Source organism: Sparus aurata, chromosome 10, assembly GCF_900880675.1.
Source record: "Sparus aurata chromosome 10, fSpaAur1.1, whole genome shotgun sequence".
NCBI classification, from domain to species: Eukaryota; Metazoa; Chordata; class Actinopteri; order Spariformes; family Sparidae; genus Sparus; species Sparus aurata.
Genome location: NC_044196.1, coordinates 7,418,213 through 7,426,629, shown reverse-complemented (window position 1 = coordinate 7,426,629; position 8,417 = coordinate 7,418,213). Strand labels below are relative to the sequence as shown.

Genomic DNA, 8,417 nt, shown 5'->3' with positions numbered 1-8,417 from the left:
CTATGTTTTAAGCGTCTTAACATGCTCCACATCTCACACCAAAAGTTATGCAACATCAGCAGACACCTTAGCACACAGCACTGTAGCGTGTGTGACTCAAAATGAATAAAAAAGTAGTTAAAACAGTGTGTTTGTGCAAGGAGCTACTTACCTGTTTGTTGACATCCGTGTGTTCCAGTAGCTAGACCAAACTAGCATATCCATCGAGTGTGCACTTAACAGGCTTAACAGGCTATTGTAAGGCTCATGGCTCATGACAGGCTGTAACATGGACATGTACATTATGAACATAAACACGAAAATGCTGGAATACGTTTCCGTCTCTGCCAGTGAGGGTGTAAGCGCACGCTCGACGGATCGACTAGTTACGTCTAGTTACCGGAAGACACGGATGTCAACAAACAGGTAAGTAGCTGCTTGCACAAACACACTGTTTTAACTACTTTTTTATTCATTTTGAGTCATACACGCTACAGTGCTATGTGCTAAGGTGTCTGCTGATGTTGCATAACTTTTGGTGAGAGATGTGGAGCATGTTAAGATGCTTAAAACACAGTGTAAAGTTCTGACCCATGCTGTTAGCGTTCAATGCTACGTCTCCGTTCACGGAGCTCTGTAATGGCTGGACCAAAATTGTTCGCGTCTTCGGTACTGGCAAGTCAAGGGTAGCTTGAGCAATGAAGCTGCATGTTTAAATCGACCGAAGTTCTCCTTTAAGGGTATATTGTGTGTGTGTGGGTAAATTGTTTTATAAATGTGATGATTTTTTTTTCTTCTACTTTTTGCGCACGTGCACACTTTTAGTCTGGATTCTACAACCTGTTTTATAATGCAGCTTTTTTGGTAATTAGCGTGTTCACTCAGGTCTGATGTTTCGGTCAAAGCTGAGCTGAGGTGATAAAAACTCTGGTCTACTGCAGAATCCACTGACCGGGTGTAACACAGTTTATACATTACCATTGCACACAAAATGCCGACTTTAGTGTGTTTAAGTGTTAATGAGACCTCTGAGCTGGAGGAACCTCCAATGACACTTAATATAAGATGAGTGGGAGCGTTACAGTTTCCATGTTAGGCCAGTTTGACCAAGAATTAGTGACAAACTGTGACAACATTGTTCAACAGACTTTGTCAAAGCAGAAACCAACACTGAGGGGCCGGTTGTTCCAAACATTTAATCTGGATCAAAATGATCCGGATTTGGAAATCCCATTTTTTGCGATCCAGGATCAGGTAATCTGTTTTACTTTTATGCCTGTTTTTCAAAGCAACATTGGATTGGATCACCTTGATCCAGATACACAGTGTTCAAATTCGGATTACCAGAGCTCTAAACCAACCGATCGGATGGCATAATATTAGGAGACAGAGCCTATCCACTCCTACCATGGCTGATGACTCCTTTTAAGGTAAAAGTATTATACACTAAATGATAAGAATATATTATTTGACCAATTTTAAAGTTTTACTACATCTTCTTCCTGAAATCCAACATGAGATCCTACCTCCTGTTGGGATCAGGATAATCCTGTTTTTTTGGATCAAAGTTTTCCAAATCCTATTGAAACGTTTTGAACAACACAAACTGAAGGTTTGGTCCAGATTCAAACTAGAATTGGATTCCGTGATCTAATCCAATTTCAGAATCCTTCTTTCCCTTTTGAACAACCCATTTTCAAGATTTGATCCAATCCAATAACTAAAATCAGATCAGATTACCTTTGAACAACTGGCCCGAAGTGTTTCAGTGTTTACACACAAACTCCAACGTCACGACACATAATCTGAGTTCACATTGATCAACATGTTTCTGCATCATCGTTTACACAAATCAACAGACGTAGACAGAGTTTCTGAACATCTTCACCCTGGGAGAAGTTTTCCAACAGCTGAAACATTAACATGAGCACTGAAGGCCAAAAAGCAGGGAAACAAATCTTTGTTTTTTTGTACGTGTGGACAAGTCCATTGTTCTAGAAACAAAAATATTGATTGTAATGTGCCTTAACATATTAATCCATCCATTGTTCCTGTCATGTATACATTCACTCAGGGATTATAAACTGAATGTAGACTGGTGCTAAATATGTGATACTCACCAGGTTCTGTTGGAGTTTTGTTCTGCACAGAAAACAGTTTAAACTTTTAGTTTTTTTTTACTGTAGCTGTGAATTAAAAAAAGGATGTTGAACATGAATGAATCTAATTATGAATTTATACCAAAACATTTTGTACATGAATTACTTTTTAAAATATTTTTTACTGGAGTGTTTTTTTTTTAATTTATATTAAATAAATAATATATAAGTCATTTGCTGCATGCATTACTACATTTCATGGTGTGTTGCCACAACCAGCTGTCCGATTAAAGGAGGAAAGTTTAGCTCTTCATCGTGTCATGTGAGAGATCAGGCGGAGATACAAACAGAACACTTCTCCACAGGACCAGTTCTTTTTAAAGCCTGTAAGAACTGTAAAGTCATTTAAAGTCATTTGAAGACGACACATTTGTTCACAAAGCTCATCAGAATACATCCAGGAGTCGTTAAAGTTGTTTTGGTGGATTAGACACATTATTATATCAGAGCTGATAACTGAAGTTGATAAGGAGTGGGACATTCAGCGTCTGTCTGATCTCTGATGATTTGCATGTTCAGAGCGATGGACGACATGGAAACATCCAGTTCTCTGTCCTGAGATTTTATAGAAAGATTACACCTGAAAACACTGGAGACTTTTATAATTAACAAGTTGTTTGAACAATTACCCAGAGATGACCTTAAGACTAATTTTAAGTATAGATCCATGAACATTTTCAGTTTTTTGGGGGGAGTTTCTTCCCAACTGAGTCGAGGGTCTGAAGATAGAGGCTGACATACTGTGACAGCAAAGTTTGATTTGTTATACAGAACTATACAGATATAACAACTGACTGACTTGACTTTATTTACATTTTAGTAATTAAATTAATGAATAAACATTGAGGAGGAGCTGAATAATGAAAGAAATGACACCTAAAGCCAAGATAATAAAATTTAAATGTACCTTAATAATAATAATCATAGTAACATTAAAAGTACCTCCTGTATTCTATTTGACAGTGCAGATGAGAGCTGGTGGTCAAAACACCAAGTTCAACACAACATTTCTTTAATAAGTTCTTTATTGTTTGCAGCAAGAGTCTCACATCAGATCACATGGATGGTGACTGAAGAGAGGCCGTCTCTCCTCGTCCTCTATAACAGCACAAACCAACACACACAATTACAGCAGTCACAAGAAATAACACTCCACCATCTCCACATCCACATTAAGGTAAACATCAACTTAACATCCCATAGTTTATATGTCATACCTCAACTAATGTCTGAACACATGTAGACAGAAGAGGTTACACAAACACACTTCAGGATGAACTCCTTAACCGAGTTCCTGTTGAGGTCAGTTTTCTAATCCTTATACCATAAATGTTCTGCAACCATACAACTGTCACTGGACAGAAACCATACACATATCTATTATTGTTAAGTTTCATATGCAAGAGTAACATATCAAAATAATAAAAAGGGACTTTAGAGAATTTCCCTTACAATACACATCAATCTAAAAGGAGCATTTTATTGCTGTAGCTGCATTACAGGTTTAGGTTTTAAAGAGTCATTTAGTCGCTCAGTGTTTATTTTCACATTCAATCTGGAGGAGCAAATCTCTTCACAGTCGGCAGGGTCTGTTGGTATTGAAAGAGAAATACATATGGAAATTCTCTAAATGATAGAACAACCAGTCAGACAACTCTATTGTTTTTTTTTTTACTTCTCATTGCCAGGACACTGACATGTAAAGATGAAGTTTCTGCTCTGTTGAAAAATAACTTTTTCCTGTCATAATGAGGAAGTGTTGTGTGACAGGTGTGGTCACACAGGCCTGGTTAAGTCTCTACATTACATCAATTCCTTATCATTTGTAAAGTGTTATATCTTTAATTATATTCCACGCATTGATTTGATTGAGCGTGATGAAGGAGAAAGTGGGATTCATCGTGTTGCTGCTCACTCGAGCTGCTGTGGCCTCAACAGGTAGGAAACTTTTTTGGACCGTACAATCAGTTGAAACATTTTTTTTTAAACATCCATTCAAACTGCTAATAAGTACATTTGACTGACATAGTTATGCTAGTATGTTTAGAAGCAATATATATGTGATATGCACTATTTAATTGATTTAGTGTTTATACACACACAATATGTTATATATGTTTTATAAACCATTTATGTTCAATATTGTAATGCTGCAACTGATCCTGTGTAGTTTACCTATAAAGACAATATTTGGAAAATAGATGTTTATAAACCTTTAACAGCTGCTTAACAAATGGTAGATAAAGCATGGCATTGTTTGTTAACTAAGGTTTTATTAACTATAAAGTTACCATTTGTTAATGATGGTTATTAATATTATTATTATTATCAAAGTGTTACCATTAAGCGTTACCACCCACTTTTGGTCCCACTGAGATGGAGAGGTGAATATATTAGAAATATGCCAAAAACCAGTTCGAAGTAGAACTACCATCGCTCCCAGTGGCTTGAAGCGTAGAGAGATATATTCATGTAATCTTGTAAATTCAGCACTGAGAAGACTCGAAACATGTTCATCAGCAGGACTAGAGCCTTCTGCCACGGTAACACTTTTGTGTGATTTTTGAGAAACTTCATTTGTAAATAAAAGAAGGACAGGATAGATTACATTAAATGTTATACAAAAATTTATTTGATAGTGACAAAGGAGGTGTCGTCATTTCATATAGGTGCCGTCCCAGATTCTGCTGGAACAGGATCTGGGACGAATCAAGCACTTAACACACTTGGCAACTGTCCAGAGGTCTTGTTCAAAAATATGGTTCACACTTACAAATCACTGGTTTGAACAGCGGTCAGAGTGTGGCAGTACTGGCTGTAATTTTCTTACAGGCCAGCTCAACCTACACACAAATATAAACAAAAAATATGTAAAACTAGGGGAATGCCCAATGTCTACTTTAGGACAACACACCAATAAACAAATGACTCTTCCACGTATAATAAACAAATGTGCTCTCACAAATCGCAGGGAAATAAAAGGTCAAACTAGATGTATAAAGGGGCTGGGGCTTTAAGGGGTTCCCAAATAAACAAAGTCTCCTCACTAAAAAGATGTGGGTAGCCAAGAAAACAAAATAGGGCCTAAAAGACCAGAGTTTCTGGCTGGCAATCTAAGAGAATCTAATGAGGTTCTCAGTGATTAAGAGCATGTCCACACATACCAAAGCACTCTTTTTTTCCTCAACACAATTTTGAGTTGCCATCTTTAAAATGCACATAAAAACAGCTGTGAGCAAATGAGTGAATAAGCTTTACATAAAGCACTTTATAAATGCAGGTAATTTATCCAAAATACATAAATTAGGAATAGAAATTTGGTATGTTAACTCTTGTTAGCTGTCGACAAACAAAGGCTTCATCTGGTCTCACGTGTTTCCTCAACATAGCCTGATGTCATTTGCTCTTCTCAGCTGATTCTGGCAGCAGTTGGCGAGGATGTGATTCTGCCTTGCCAACTTCACCCCACATTGGATGCCACCAATATGACAGTGGAGTGGCATCATCAACACTCAAACCACACAGTCTATCTGTATCAAGACAATCGTGTGGACCAGGGGGAAGAATTTGAAGGACGGACATCTCTCTCCCACGAGGGGCTGACCGAAGGAAACCTGTCGCTGAAGCTCTCCACAGGACGAGTCTCGGACAACGGGACATACGGATGCTCCTTAATCACTGCAAACTGCGGAGCAGCTGTTCTGTTAACATCATTCTTGGTGGGTACACCAAAGATTAGGATTTAGATTACAAAGAGTTGAAAATACCAGTAATTTTTCATGTGGAGGAAGCTTCCTCTCCTACATGGACAGACAGCAGTAGGAGAAAACTTTGAAGAATAGGTTATAAAACAATGCTATTCCCTCAACAACGTGTCAATATCAAGCATATATGAAATGATATGTTTAGAATTTTCAGGGGTTGTCGTAACACTTGATTTATTTTTTCACAGTGCCGGAGCGTGGAGGCAAGCGTACACAGCAGGTCGCTGATTCCAGTAAGTAAATATCTTGTCGCTAGAAACAAACTGAGCTCAGCCAGAAGGTTTCTACACAGAACCATCATCTGAATCAAACTCTGACTGAGGTCCACTGAGAAAAGCCTTCAGTGTCGCTCTTTGCTCTTCTTTCAATGACATAAACTCCAGTTCTGATAGAACTGCGAAAACCACGACCTACAGTGTCAGAACCATACATGAATTTATTAAACATAAACAGATGTATTCATTTCTATGTTTGAGTCACAGTCATATTCCAGCCTTCCCACAATAAAACAAGATGGCTGAATGTATGATGTATTGAAACGTGTCAGTAAACACAAATCTTGACCTCTTTCTTTTCCTCTTTCAGGTAATATCAGCATTGGCGTCATCGTCGGGATTGTCATTGCCGTGATTGTCATCATTTGTATTGTCTGTGTGGCATTCAATGGGTGGTCACAAGGAATACGTATGTTTTGAATATCTCCTCTCAATTTTTCCACATTGTTAATTCACATTTAAAAGTTTTTATTATGTGTTGTGTCCCTAAACAGATGGACACAGAGTCTCTAGAATGATTTAACATACTGTGGTGTCATGTTGTGAGATGTAAACATTAACAGTGAGCTTGTTAGTAAATCAGGGAGGGATTGTTACTACAGTTAACAGTTATGTTAAGTTATGATACTATTCAGCCAGGATATCACACACTGATACCAAGCAAGTATAGTCAGCTAAACTCAGCCATACGTCAGATGGTAGAGGAAACACTCAGCAGTCATTTTAAAATGTCCTGATACATGTTCAACTGTTTTATTGTTTCAGAGGGAGCAGCCGTGTGTCTGTGTCTGTGCCTGGGAGAGATTCTGCAGGAATGCTGAGAAGCACCCACACCAGCAGAGCTTGTTTTTATGCTTGCTTTTATTCCACCCAGGAGGCGTTTATTGGGCATCTTCACTTGTTTGTCTCTATGAAACCCTACCATGAAGACCATAAATCTACCACAAACCAGGGCCACATACTACAGCATTTATAGCCCAAGCTAGTTTGGACCGTTAAGTGAAAATACGATCAAAACTGTACAAAACACAAACAATTTCCAAGAATTGTAGGGTTCAAGAGGTTCCAGGAATCTCAAACCGGACCGGTACAAGAAGCAGAGCTAATGTAGTTGAGAAGGAGCTACAGCAGAACCATCGGGTCACTGAGCACTGTAGGAGTCTGGTTAGTTAGGCATGTGTTTAAAATCAGCTAATTTAATCAAACGATTCAAACTTAAATTTGCATAACCCTATTCACTTTCTTACCGAGAGTTAGATGAGAAGATCAACATCTGCCTTTCTGTTAAACATGAAGCTATAGCCAGCCACCAGTTAGCTTAGCTTAGCTTAGCATAAAGACTGGACACAGGTGGAAACAGCCAGCCTAGCTTTAGCAACAAAATCTTCTTTCCACCATCCCTGAAGTCTTGTTGTCACAGTGAGATAAAAACCAGAGACGTCAGGAAGTCACTGCACCCGGCCAAGAAATAGTTCCTGAACATGACTGAACAAAAAAACCATGACATTTGTTTTGGACGAATGTTTTTGTTTTTGGACGAATTAGACTAATGATACGTAACATGTGATGCTTCCACCTGTTCCCAGTCTGTATGCTAAGCTAAGCTAAGCTAAGCTAAGCTACCTGGCTGTTGCTTCACATTAATCGTACAATGTGATCTAATTTCTTTAAGATTTTTGTAGTTTGTTTATTTTTAGTTTGGTTTGGTAAGCGTAGATTTCACATGATTATGTTTATTGTTTTAAGCTTTATTCAGATCTGGAGCCCAGCACTACAGGGCAGTCACCTCTTGTTAGTCATCCCTGAGCCAGGATATAAAACACTTTTATCAAAATAGATGAATTGAATCAAATAAACTTTCACATTTCCTTGACACCTCGTTGATGTTCTTGTTTTCTTTCCAAGAGTCGACATGTGAAACGGACTGCAAACTGACATTAAATTTAATTCAGTCTAAAAAAAACAAAACTGTTGCTATAATGACCCAAATGACGAACGGAGACAGATGATTGAGAATGAGGACCAGGGCGATCCAGCTGATGGCAACGAACCGACAGCTGACAGCTGAAGCAGGAACATCCGCCGTTCCACTGAGAATTGAAGTCAAACAGCTCAGATGTCTGAAGAAAAGAGAAGGAGTTGTAGGTGCTCCACAGATGAAGTCTGGGCTCATTTTATCCAAAGATTTTGTTTGCTCTCAGGTTTATCTTGCTATTAGCTTAGCTTAGTTAGTCACACTT

At 38.3% G+C, this 8,417-nt stretch overlaps 1 long non-coding RNA gene across 1 annotated transcript; it reads left to right on the top strand.

The window, feature by feature from the left end:
* Positions 1–6,111: 6,111 nt before the first annotated feature.
* Positions 6,112–8,039, top strand: LOC115589898 (uncharacterized). The gene is made up of 3 exons (XR_003985635.1): positions 6,112–6,135; positions 6,488–6,586; positions 6,943–8,039. It is a non-coding gene; the product is annotated as an uncharacterized LOC115589898 (long non-coding RNA).
* The last annotated feature ends 378 nt before the right edge of the window (positions 8,040–8,417 follow it).